The 13624-nt window shown below is 48.1% G+C and overlaps 4 non-coding genes across 4 annotated transcripts; all 4 read left to right on the top strand.

Annotated features, from left to right (window-relative positions):
• The first annotated feature begins 5408 nt into the window (after positions 1–5408).
• Trnas-cga (transfer RNA serine (anticodon CGA)) lies at positions 5409–5490 on the top strand. The gene has a single exon. It is a non-coding gene; the product is annotated as a tRNA-Ser (tRNA).
• Positions 5491–6198: 708 nt separating this feature from the next.
• Trnas-uga (transfer RNA serine (anticodon UGA)) lies at positions 6199–6280 on the top strand. Its single transcript has one exon. It is a non-coding gene; the product is annotated as a tRNA-Ser (tRNA).
• Positions 6281–6864: 584 nt separating this feature from the next.
• Trnaf-gaa (transfer RNA phenylalanine (anticodon GAA)) lies at positions 6865–6937 on the top strand. Its single transcript has one exon. It is a non-coding gene; the product is annotated as a tRNA-Phe (tRNA).
• Positions 6938–13409: 6472 nt separating this feature from the next.
• On the top strand, positions 13410–13491 carry Trnas-uga (transfer RNA serine (anticodon UGA)). The gene has a single exon. It is a non-coding gene; the product is annotated as a tRNA-Ser (tRNA).
• Positions 13492–13624: the final 133 nt, after the last annotated feature.

Genomic DNA, 13624 nt, shown 5'->3' with positions numbered 1-13624 from the left:
AGTTCACGATAACATTTTTAGATTGACATAATGGATCAGACAACGCGACGCGATACTTTGAAGTTGATTTTCGATCCGAACTACACCCGACCGAAATCTTACGAAGTTGAGGCATTTATCGAAGAAACTTTTCAGATCAAAGTGGATGAATTGATTGGAATACACCTGTCGATTGTCAGTCCGACTGTGTTCCTTAAGTTATTCAGTTCTGACAAGTGCGACCAAATTGTAGAAGCATGTGGTGGGGTGGCGAAATTCAAACATTCAGACGGACGCATAGGGCAGGTCACGGTTTCGCGTGCCGGAATGGGAATACGAACGGTTCGAATCTTTGAGCTCCCCTTTGAAATAACGCCCGAGGAGATTAACAACAAACTGAGAGACTATGGCACCATTATCAGCAATGTCGCCGAAAAATGGTCTAGCTTGCACAAGTATCCAGTATTAAATGGAGTCAGGCAAGTTAAGATTGACATGCTGAAACATATCCCGTCGTATCTCTGGATTGGTGGATATAGAGCGATCATCATTTACGATGGCCAGCCGAGAACCTGCTCGGGCTGTGGTTCTACGCAACACGTCCGCGCGCAGTGTGTTCAACGGCGTGTGACGCAACTGCCGACTGGGGAGCGAGACCCGCCTAGTCAAATGGCCACGCTACCCGTGACGTACGCCGCCGCACTACGCAGTGAGGTCGCCCCAGACATGTGTATCGACACGGCGGTAGTTGCTTACGCCGACGTTCCCGATGGTAGCGTAGCCATGGATACTAGCAGCACAGAAGCTACAGGTCCAGCACACTCACAATACGAGGAAACTGACAGGCGTGGAGAACAAGACCAGGCTAAGACGGCAGAAGAAGGCATGTGCAAATCACTCGAAGAAGTCGGGCAACACAAAGATGATACGGTTGCCACGTCGGAGGATAATGACCAGCAGCCTATAACTGTTTCACCAAAGAAACGGAAGAAACGTCGAATAGCCCGTCAGGGAGCAGCAGAAGCCGCGCCAATTCTGCGCGAAAAGGCGAAACAAATAGGCCAAGAACTGGCGGAGACGACACAGGCAACTCCTCTGGAAGATCGAACAATAAAAAAGAAGACTCGAAATGAGGACACTGACCCCGACCGTGGAATCCACATTCAAGACGGTACAGCTAGTCTGAAGGACCTTCCACCTGTACCCAACACGTACACGCGGGAAGTTACGTGCACGCGAGACTGGGCGGATGACATGGAGGAGCAAAGCCATGATGCAGAGATGGCTGACATAGCACAACGTTCAGGACGGACGGCACCCGACCGTCGACAGGATGTGTCCACCCGGCAACAAACCACCATCAAAGATACTCGTGCGGCAGATGATGATGCCGACTTCTTCTAAGTGGAGCAAGCATCCACTTCCCTTGGCAAACAGTACCCCACCTGACACGGTATAGTCGACATGACGGCTTTACAGGCGTACAGAATTGCAACCTTGAATATAAATAAAATTAGCAGCACCCTCAATCTGAGAAATCTCCAAGATTTTCTGTACGCCGCTGATATTGACATCTTAATGCTGCAAGAAGTAACGGCTATCCGTTTGGACGACATCACTGGCTACAACGCCGTCATCAATCCTGGCAATGACAATAGCCTCGGCACAGCGATTATGACTAAAGAGGGGATCCTACTTACAGACGTGGCGCAACTGCCTAACAGTAGAGGTCTCGCTGTCACGATAAACAACACCAGGTTTATCAACATATATGCCCCGTCAGGAACCGGAAACAAGCGCCGCAGGGCCGAATTTTTCAAAGAGGACATCGCCCCCCTTTTCGCGGTGCGATTTGACCAAATAATTTTTGCGGGTGACTTTAATTGCGTGCTGAGTCCCAAGGATCAGACGCCAAATTTTAACAAATCTCTGGAGCTGGAGGACATCGTCAGAGACTTCCAACTGTTTGATACTTGGGAACTAAAACACGGTGATAGGCTAGGTTTCACCTATATCACCAGCCATTCTGCCAGTCGTATCGACAGAATTTACGCAACATCCAATTTAAGGAGACACGTTTTACAGTCTGAGCTATGGCCCACGATTTTCTCTGATCATATCGCGTACATATGTACGATAAATTTAGAGAAACAAGGCACTTACAGGGCGAGAGGTCAGTGGAAGCTAAACGTTACTCATCTTTCGGATCCTGGATGTTACGCCGCCTTCCACACCACTTGGGCAGAATGTGAAAGGAAGTTCCACTTGTACGGCACGGCGCTGAATTGGTGGCTAAACTGCGCGAAGCCCGCAATAATAAAGACAATGAAAACTTACTCCCGTGAAAAAGTCGCCTGGCGGAAGCGGACAGTAGAGTTTTACTTCAGCTGTCTGAGAGACTTGTGCGTTCGTGATGCTACAGTCATAACAAATTATGGGCAAATCAACAGAATAAAAGCAAAATTGCTCAACCTGCAGAGACACCATCTCGAAGGCTGTAAAATACGAACGCGTTTGCAGAACGGTACACGAGAAGAAACAACATCGATGTACCACATTCTCCAAGAGAACAAAAGACAAAAACTTAAAATTCTGACGGAACTCAAAACTTCAGACGGGAGACTCTTGACAGATCAAGCTGCAATACGAGACGAGATCCATCGACACTTTAGTGAATTGCTGGCCAATACACAGACAGATGAAACGGCGCAGCAAGCTCTCACTGCTAGGACGACAGAGCGACTCACTCCAGAAGAAGCTGATGTGCTCGCAGCGAGAATAACGGACGAAGACGTCGAAGTTGCCATCTCGAAGAGCCCAAAGAACAAATCACCTGGACCAGATGGGCTACCCGCTGAATTTTATCAAACTTTTCGCGAACAAATAATTGCTAAATTGACACTCGTATGCAATGAAATACTAAATGCGGACACTGACCTTCCGAAGGAATTCTGTGAAGGTACAGTGGTCTTAGTCCCCAAAACACCAGGAGGCAAAACCGTGGAGAATCTTCGACCCATAACACTTCTCAATAGTGATTATAAAATCTTCGCCCGTATCATGATGCAAAGGTTCAATTCTGTTATTCGTACAGTGACAGGAGCCTACCAGACAAGTGTGGAAAGGACAGAACGATATTTCAGACCTTATGCGACTACAGAGACATTATAGCGATATCGGAAGCCTGCAACATTCGCTGTGCTCTGATGTCGCTTGACTTTGAAAAAGCTTTTGATAAAGTTAATCATTCGTACCTGCTCCGGTGTATGACATCCATGCACTTCCCCCAGAATATTATAGCCTCCGTGAAAAACATACTGACGAATAGCACGTCAAGAATCAGTGTCAACGGACAACTCAGTCACCCGATCAATATTCAGAGTTCGGTAAGACAAGGTTGCCCAATGTCCATGACGCTTTTCGCGATTGCGCTTGAACCTCTCTTAGTATCTCTGACTCGGCAACTCCGTGGATTACATATACACGGACAGAAGATCATATGTCAAGCCTACGCGGACGATGTAGGGGTACTTGTGACTGACGAAAGAGAGGTGGAAACAGTACTTGAAGTTGTGGCGACCTACGAAATGGCGTCAGGAGCTAAACTCAACCGCAATAAATCTGGTATTATGAATCTTGGTCGGGGTATAGAGATCAGAGCCGCTGGAAGTATCAACACTGTGGAAAAAATCAAATGCCTTGGAATAGAATATACGAGTAATATCCGCCGCACGGCCGCTCTCAATTATCGAAAATTACTTGCCACCTTACGGGCAAGCATAAAACAACACAGCTTGCGTAATTTAAACGTAATACAAAAAGTGCAACTGGCCAATACATACATCACTTCCAAAGTCAACTATGTTGCTCAAGTGCTGCCTCTGCCACGAACCATTGCACACCAAATGCAAGCAGCGCTTGGTTATTTTGTCAGTAGAGGTCAGATATTTAAGGTTTCATATGATACCTTGACGCTACCGACACGCAATGGAGGGCTACAACTGACAGACATCTACCTTAAAGCGCAAGCGCTATACGTTAGCAAAACTTATAAACAGTGGCAACGATCGCCGCGGACCTTAGTGGCTCATCTCTTACGTGAAATCACCCCAGTCAGCAGAGATCCACCAATCGATGTGCATCACATCTCCCACGAGCTGTACCACTATAAACATTTTCTGGTGGAATACAGCTATGTACGCCATAGAATACCGGAGAAGGACATATATCGGGTTAAGGAGGTTTACAACACCTTGCTGGAAGGAAAATTGCGCAATCGAATAGAAAACAAGTTTCGACATTATAATTGGAAAAACATATGGGACAACATATCTGACCCCCATCTACCATCCAATGTGCGATCGACGTGGTACCTCGCAGTCAATAGAAAAATCCCAACCAACTCCAAACTGCACGCGATACGTCTGGCACACACACCAAACTGTTCCAGCTGCAATGTCGTCGACAATGCAGAACATCGCTTCCTCTGTGAAGATGTGAAAGACGTGTGGAATCTCTTCAGGCAAAAACTAGCACATGTGCTACGTACGTCACCTAACACTATTTCACCGACACACGTCCTTCTGCCTGATGACGTGCCATATCCTAACACTAAAAGAAGGTCAGCCAACTGGCTCAAAGGACTGACAGTCCATTACATCTCAACGGCTATGACGAAAAGTGAAGCAGATTATTGGATGTACCTGATGACAGAACATCAAAAGCTCGAACGACAAATGAAATACAAAGACAACTACGCAAATTTTTTGAACCGAACATTGTCTCACCGACAGAGCTGAAGAACGATCAAACGACATGTTGTTCAACCTCAGGATTCCTTTTTTTTTTTCCTTTATGAAATTATCTATTAAGCTTCTCATTCATTTTACGCCAACAAGGTGGCTATTTCGTTTATCCTTCGCCCTCGTGTCACAGCACTAATAGGTTGCTGACACACACATGAGAAGCCATCAGGCTGAAGTAAGCCTGGCTCTCCTATAAAAATCGCTCCCACACAACGATGGAAGAATGTAACAGAACTATTTGATTTCCATAACCCCAAAAGAAGGGATTTTATTTACTTGTATACATTTACTTCGTCACTCACCTATCTCATATGGACCAAACATAGCACAGAAGCTAGCCGAAGAAGGCACAAATGGCGAGTGGAAGGACGGGCTGTAGGGGAGGAAGGAGGCTATTATATAAAAAAAAAAAAAAAAAAAAAAAAAAAGTCGGTAGAGCATTAGGCTTTTAACCTAAGGGTCCAGGGTTCAAGTCCCTGTTCGGGCGGAAATTTTAATACTTTGGTAGCGATTCCTCTGGTAGCGGTGGAAACACTACGGAAAAGAATGCAGCTACGCCGTTTTCTGATGCCACATAGCTTTAAACCGTAGAAGTTGCATGTGTCGGAGAACCTCGACCTACGGGCAGTCGTGGCCGAGTGGTTAAGGCGTCTGACTCGAAATCAGATTCCCTCTGGGAGCGTAGGTTCGAATCCTACCGGCTGCGTGCGATTTTGCGTAAAGAGGAGCAAATATTTTCACACACGTGAACGCGGTTGCAAACCGATGGCACCATCTTCAACAAGACGAAAATTTCCGTTTAACAATACTGAGTGTCGCGACGGCTGCTGCTTACTGTGGCTACCGGTTCTCCTCTCACTGACGCTGGGACTGCAGAAAGCCGTCGCAGGCCCACGAGTGCGCTCCCGTCATTTTCTCGCGTCGACGCCGAGTTCGTGAGTACACAGACGTGCTTGGAAGCGTTGGACAGAGCCAACATTCATTTCTCTCTTTTTTAAGAATCGCAATTCGGTCATTCGAGTGCGGAAAAAGCAATGGTGCAGCGTTTCTTTTCTTAAGATCTCGCAGCTACTTGCAAGTATGTCGACCACTTAAGACGACAGAAAACTAGCGTCAGCGGTGCGTCAGTGGGAAGTCGGTGAAGTCGCCATTGGAGCCATAAGCCAGTAATTACGTCATGCGAATCACTCGCATGCCACACAGCTGTACGATAGCTCAGTCGGTAGAGCGTTTGATTTTCAACCAAAGGGTGTTGGGTTCAACGCCATGTCTAGGAGAAAATTAATACACTTTCGTAACGGCTAATGTGCTGGCAATGGAAACACTACAGAAAAGAGTGAGGCCACGCCGCTTTCTGCCATTGGATTGCTTCTAAAGGTGCACTTTCACGTGTCGGAAGACGCTACTGCTACCGGCAGTCGTGGCCGAGTGGTTAAGGCGTCTGGCTTGAAATCAGATTCCCTCTGGGAGCGTAGGTTCGAGTCCTGCCGACTGCGGAAATTTTGTAGCTCTCAAAAGATGGGCGTTCAGCTGCATTCTAGCAGTTGCGTCACTACTAAACACGTGGGTCGCCGGCAATGTGCAGTATTATTGGCTGCAGCGCTACAGTCGCACCCAGAAGCCACAGCTCATCGCCTCGTCACACTGCCGTCCACCAGGTGTGAGTGCAAGTGTCGCCTCTCTGGGCAGTGCAGATGTGTCCATTTTAACTTGCAGACAATTACGTGTAGCAATTTATGAGCTAACGCAAGTCAAATGTTTTAGCGTGTGTATCTGCTACATACTGCCTCTCACATGGTAGAGAGGCTCACTCCTTCTTGTGTCTCGTTCTCTGCACACGAGTTGCACGTGGCATCGATATAGCAAAGGTTTTCTAGAGAAAGCGAAGTCAATATTACATGAATCGAGTCGACATGTTTGCTTCTTACGATGATGGAATCAGAAGAAATGTGTGTGGTACTTCACTGCATCTGCTGCTCGCCTTTCAGCGTCCCTATGTCTTATCAGACGAAGATGACTGTGAAATTGGCGGCGATTCAGAGGTTAACGAAGACGCGCAAATCTGCGGACTTAGGTGTGAGCCGAAATAGCTCAGTTGGGAGAGCGTTAGACTGAAGATCTAAAGGTCCCTGGTTCGATCCCGGGTTTCGGCAAGCGTATGATGAGACGCATTCGGGCAGCGTATCCGCGCACATCGCGCGGAGCGGCGGAGCGGTTGCGGCTTTGTTTTACATCGCGGGGCGGCGCTCAGCGAGTGTTTCGAGGTCCACGTGTTCAAGTTTAATCAACGTGAGTACCATGTCGGCAATTACTAGGGCAAACACTGCACAGTTTGTGTTCGATAGAAATGCTTTGCGGCCCACCGCTTTTGAAATTCACGAATTTATATTTGAAGATTTGAAAATCCCGGAAGATCTAGTAGACACATTTCAATTGGATTTTGCGCAATATTCGCTATTTTTGAAGTTCTTTTCCGGCGACATCTGTGAAAAGTTTGTTGAGAAATTTGGCGGCGTGCGTAAATTTCGGCATATCAATGGCACAGTCAGTGATGTTCAAATTGTGCCCTCGGGTTATGGCGTTAGAACGGTCCGAGTATTTAATGTGCCTCCTGAATGTGGTAACGATTTAATTGCACGTGCTCTAACTCAGTACGGCGTTGTGTTGTCGATTGTTAATGAAAAGTGGTCTAGTGCGTACCGGTACCAGGTTAACAGTGGCGTACGTAGTGTCCGCATTGATTTAAAGAGACACATTCCATCTTATGTAGTGATTTCGGGCTGTAGGGCTCAAGTGACTTATATCGGCCAGCCACCCACGTGCTCAATTTGTCATTCCACTGAGCATTTACGTGCAGACTGTACCCGTCGACGACCCGTGCAGCTCCCACGTAGTGACGCTGCGGCTACCGGCGGCCACTTTGTGCCACTACTGAGTGAAATCGTAGCGGGCACTGTACCACATCCCCGACACGCCGACCCCATTCGTGCTGAGGACGTGCCAAGTGAGGTGACTGTTACTGTCGAGGCACCACAGGACCGGATGGAGGACGCTCCCATTTTGTCCTCGGCTGTTGTAGCGTCGGATGCAGTTACTACGGAGATCCCAGATGTTTCGGAGCATTCACCAGTTACTATTCCGGAAGCGATGGACATCACCTTACCCCCGCCTCCTCAGCCTGAAGAGGTTCCCCTCGCACCGAGGAAAGGGCGTACGAAGAAAAATAAAAATAAGGGTACTAGGAGTCAGCAGTCTGATGATGTGCCGTGCACCCCTGTATCAGAGAGTGGCAGTGAGAGTGAGGTTCCGACATCGTGCCCCCCTTCCTCTGAAAGCACTGCGCGCCAGGAGCGTATAAGGGAACAAACAGCAAAGCTCAAGGTTCTACTGAATACGGCACGCGAACAGGGTGCGCATGCTGCGAAGCGCAAAAGCGAGCAAAGTAGCGAGCAGGTCCCCCAGCGCACGTGCAGGCACGCGGTGACGTCGGCCGCCGGTACAGCGACAACACAAGCGAATGGGGCCACGTCCACAGACACCGCTGGCGGTCGCGCCCAACAGACCGACCGACCAGCGGAGACGCCCTGGTGGAAGCAGGAGGAGGACGACCCTGGATCTCATTAGCGGCTTTTAGGCGGACGCGCTGCAGTTCGTGCCCACTTCACATGAGAATTTCTGTTCTGCCGTTCCTGCACAATGAAGGATATTTTCTACCCTGTATTGTCCACGTGTTACGTGATGCATTGCAGCGCTTCTTGACAATTTTATTGGCAGGCTTAAGACGCAACATCTGCAGCTTTCGTTTCACATATTTCTTGCTAATATTTGAGTGTCTGTGTTTTAAATGGCCGCCGCTCGTCAACATCTAAAGATTTTCTCAGTTTTATCACTAAATGTCAATTGCATACAAGCTGCGCACAAGATTGCATGTTTTATTGATTTTTTAACTTTGGGAGGCTATGACATTGCATTGCTCCAAGAAGTTACAGTAAAGCGATTCGATAACGTTCCTGGTTATGATGTCATCTATAACATAAATGTTGACGGTACTTGTGGCACCGCCGTCCTTTATAAAAATGGACTGCAACCAACTGACGTTCAATCTTTACCGAATGGCCGCCTCCTTACATGTACGATCCAGGATGTCACCTTTATTAATGTATACGCGCCGAGTGGCACCGACCACAAACGTGCTCGATCTGTGTTTTTTAACCAAGATGTGGTTCCGTTCTTTGCGTCGTCCCGCAATGTAATAGTCGGCGGTGACTTTAACTGTGTTACTGCCGCAGCCGATCAATTTCCAACGGCTAGCATGTGCCCGGAACTTTCGCAACTAATTGTGATCAATGACTTGATCGATGTTTGGCGTCATTTTCATCCTGTCGCAACGCAGTACACACATTTTTACCAGAACGGTGCCAGCAGACTTGATCGAATTTATGTGTCGCGGCCACTTCAACCCTGTCTTCAGAGAGTAGCGGTACATCCCGTCGCATTTAGTGATCACTGCGGAGTTGTGTGTGACATGCACCTACAGGCCAATAGGCAGGCGCCACCTTGCCATGTTTGGAAACTCAATACCCGTCATCTGTCTGCCGCCGCTTTACGTTGCGAGATTCAAAATATGTGGCAGCTTTGTTCTGAAAAACGGGGAAGTTATGCCTCAGTCTTACAATGGTGGGTCGACTTAGCCAAACCGCAGTTGCGAAATGTTGCGATGCGGTATGCAAGGGAGGTGTCGTTTTGGGAGAGGCGCACCATTGCCTTTTATCAGCAGTGCCTACAAGATGCGCTGGATGCACCCGTGGCGCCCGGTCAAAACTTACGCGCACGTTTACGTAGGATTAAAAATAAGATACTCAATCTTCAACTCCAAAAGGCGAAAGGACTTCTGATCCGGAGCCGACCGCTGTGTGCAACACTTGAAGAGGTGCCAACGCTTTACCACTTGGCACGCGAGAAACGGTCGGCGCGGAGGAAAGTCATTACCGCTCTCATCACGGACACTGGTGCTCGTCTCACGGCGAAGCATGAGATCGTTCCCCACGTCTCCGACCATTTTAAGAGATTGTTCGGACGGATTGCTGTCGACGATGTAGCACTTTCGTTTCTGTTAGATGAATTGGATACTGTCATCTCCGACTTTGACAGACAGTCTCTGGATGAGATGATGTCACTGGACGATGTGAAAGATGTGTTGCGCTCGTGTCGTCGGGGGAAGTCTCCAGGTCCAGATGGTCTTCCAGTAGAATTTTACCTGGCTTATTGGGATATCTTCGGTGAGACATTGACGACCATGATAAATGAAATTGTTCGTGGTGCTGCGGTCCCTTCAAAGTTCGTTGAAGGGCGTATTATTTTGATTCCAAAGACACCGACAGCATGCCGTGTTGAGGCGCTACGCCCTATCACACTTTTAAATGCAGATTATAAACTGGCGGCGCGGTGCCTTGCAACGAAACTCAATGTGGTCATGGACAAGGTCATCAGTCCGTTCCAGTCGTGTGGTGTGAAACGTCGCAGCATCTTTCATGCGGTGGCTTCATATCGAGACGTGGTCGCGTACGCGTCCATAAACGGCCTGTCCGCTGGAATTCTCTCCATCGACTTTGCCAATGCATTTGACCGTATCGGACACGATTATCTCTTCTCCGTAATGACAAAACTGGGCTTCGGCGGCCACTTTCTCACCGCTTTAAGGAATCTGTTAACGTCGGCGACTTCAACGATTGTAATCAATGGTTGGCAGTCTATGCCCATCCCTATCACAAGGTCGGTCAGGCAGGGCTGTCCTTTAGCAATGCTCCTATTCGTCATTGCGCTCGACCCGTTTTTGCGCGCAGTCGGTCGCATCATTGAAGGTGTCCAGGTCTGTCAGGTCTCTCTCAAATGTGCTGCCTATGCTGACGACGTGGGACTTTTCATCGGGCGGACACACGACTTGGACAGAGTGCGCGATGTTTTGCTGTTATACGAACGTGCATCTGGCGCCGTTCTAAATACGCGGAAAACAGTGTTAGTACCGCTGGGTCAGCGGGGACTGTATGCTCAACAGGACTGGTTCCGCGTTGTGCACACCCACAAAATTCTAGGACTCGACATAGTAGCGTGCCCACAAAAAATGCAAGTTTTAAACTGGAGGCGAATTCTTGGTACTGTGAAGGCCCGATGTCGTAGCCACTCAGCTCGCCGACTCAACTTACATCAACGTGTGGCGGTTATTAACACTTTCATCTTTTCAAATGCGTGGTACATCGCCCAATTGCTTAGTGTTCCGAAGCAGATAGGGAGGGCGATCTCGCAGGCGGTCTACTGGCTCCTGTGGCGGCATGAAATTTTTAAAGTCAAGGCTTCGACCTGTGCCATCGACAGGCAACTGGGCGGCCTCGGTTTCACCGACGTTCCACGCAAGTGCGACGCGCTGCTCGTCCACCGGACAGCCACCCTGCAGTCCGACATCCCGACAGGAACCACCGCGGCACTTCTGGAGCTCTACCGCCCACACTCTGAAGTCGCCCCCCTTTCTCTTGCGGCCATCCCGTACAAGATGTCCTACATACGGGAGTACTTTTTAGCGAGAAGCTACGCTCTGTCAACGGCTACCGACAGGCACAGGACCGCCCGCGGCCTCTACGTTGCCCTGACTGGACAACCACCGCTTCATAAACTAGTGCTCCGGAACCCCACAGTGGAATGGGTGAAGGTGTGGGCCAACATCAACAACCCGGTGTTACCATCGGACGTGAGTGCGCTATGGTTCAAAATCGTCAACAACACCTTAGCGACGAACCAGCGACTTGCTGACATTCATCTCCTCCCCTCTGCCAACTGCGGAAGATGTGGAGATGTGGACACACGGGAACATCGAATTGAATGTGCATCGGTGTCGACGATATGGCGGCTGTGTCAACGAATGGTAGCTCACATTAATAGAACACCACCTCACCTCGTGTCTGTTCGTCGTGTGGTAGTGCCTAACTTCAAAGCCTTCCCGCGGACGAAGAACAATGCCACTGTCTGGATCTTAGGGCATACGATTTATGCCCTTATAGATATGGCTGTCACTGATCCTTTGATATACCTCGACTATTTGTGGACCCAGTATGTGAAACTGAAAGACTGCGTTAAATTTCGCGAACTGTTTGGTAATTTTTTGAAGGCTGCCTTGAATTACGGATATGAAATACACCTGCGGACAACACCTTGAAGTGACACTTACTGAGTTCCCGCGTTCCACTTTTTACTTATTTTTCACCTTTACTTGCTTTGTTTGAGTTATGGTTGATGGATTGTGCCATCAAAACAACTAGGGCCTATCAGGTTTTATTTGCAAGAGAGGAATGTTCTTTTAATATTGAGAACGTTAATTTAGTTCACGAGGCTTCATGAGAAATTTTAAACGATATGGCCTGTTGTATGTGAAACGTTCATGATTGTAGAAGAGTTTTTTGTTTTTTCCATTCCGGACTGTCGAGATTTTATTTGATTACTTTATGTGAATTTATATTTCATTCGTGTGATGCGCACGACAAATTCTCTCCTCAACCGGGGAGACTCACGCTCGGTAAGAAGCAGAAGATTTTCCTTTTAAGTAGAATTGGACTTTAGTTGACAAACCAGCAGAGTGTTGAACCGGCGGAGGAAAGAATACCGTCCACGAATTCCGAACTAAATTCCTTTTCTTTCTTCATTTTCTGTGGAAGAGGACCACATACAATCTGAGAAGAAGATGATTTTGTTTTAAAATTATTCATGTGTCCAACGGAATCCGACAGTCCAAAAAAAAAAAAAAAAAAAAAAAAAAAAAAATAAAACAAAATAAAATAAAATAAAAATACACCGGTAAAAAAACAAAAAAAAAAAGTGGTTAAGGCGTCTGACTCGAAATCAGATTCCCTCTGGGAGCGTAGGTTCGAATCCTACCGGCTGCGTGCGATTTTGCGTAAAGAGGAGCAAATATTTTCACACACGTGAACGCGGTTGCAAACCGATGGCGCCATCTTCAACAAGACGAAAATTTCCGTTTAACAATACTGAGTGTCGCGACGGCTGCTGCTTACTGTGGCTACCGGTTCTCCTCTCACTGACGCTGGGACTGCAGAAAGCCGTCGCAGGCCCACGAGTGCGCTCCCGTCATTTTCTCGCGTCGACGCCGAGTTCGTGAGTACACAGACGTGCTTGGAAGCGTTGGACAGAGCCAACATTCATTTCTCTCTTTTTTAAGAATCGCAATTCGGTCATTCGAGTGCGGAAAAAGCAATGGTGCAGCGTTTCTTTTCTTAAGATCTCGCAGCTACTTGCAAGTATGTCGACCACTTAAGACAGAAAACTAGCGTCAGCGGGAAGTCGGTGAAGTCGCCATTGGAGCCATAAGCCAGTAATTACGTCATGCGAATCACTCGCATGCCACACAGCTGTACGATAGCTCAGTCGGTAGAGCGTTTGATTTTCAACCAAAGGGTGTTGGGTTCAACGCCATGTCTAGGAGAAAATTAATACACTTTCGTAACGGCTAATGTGCTGGCAATGGAAACACTACAGAAAAGAGTGAGGCCACGCCGCTTTCTGCCATTGGATTGCTTCTAAAGGTGCACTTTCACGTGTCGTAAGACGCTACTGCTACCGGCAGTCGTGGCCGAGTGGTTAAGGCGTCTGGCTTGAAATCAGATTCCCTCTGGGAGCGTAGGTTCGAGTCCTGCCGACTGCGGAAATTTTGTAGCTCTCAAAAGATGGGCGTTCAGCTGCATTCTAGCAGTTGCGTCACTACTAAACACGTGGGTCGCCGGCAATGTGCAGTATTATTGGCTGCAGCGCTACAGTCGCACCCAGAAGCCACAGCT

This window comes from Schistocerca gregaria, unplaced genomic scaffold (genome assembly GCF_023897955.1).
Source record: "Schistocerca gregaria isolate iqSchGreg1 unplaced genomic scaffold, iqSchGreg1.2 ptg001130l, whole genome shotgun sequence".
NCBI lineage: Eukaryota > Metazoa > Arthropoda > Insecta > Orthoptera > Acrididae > Schistocerca > Schistocerca gregaria.
The sequence above is the reverse complement of the archived record's forward strand: the minus strand, read 5'-3'. Positions and strand labels throughout refer to the sequence as shown.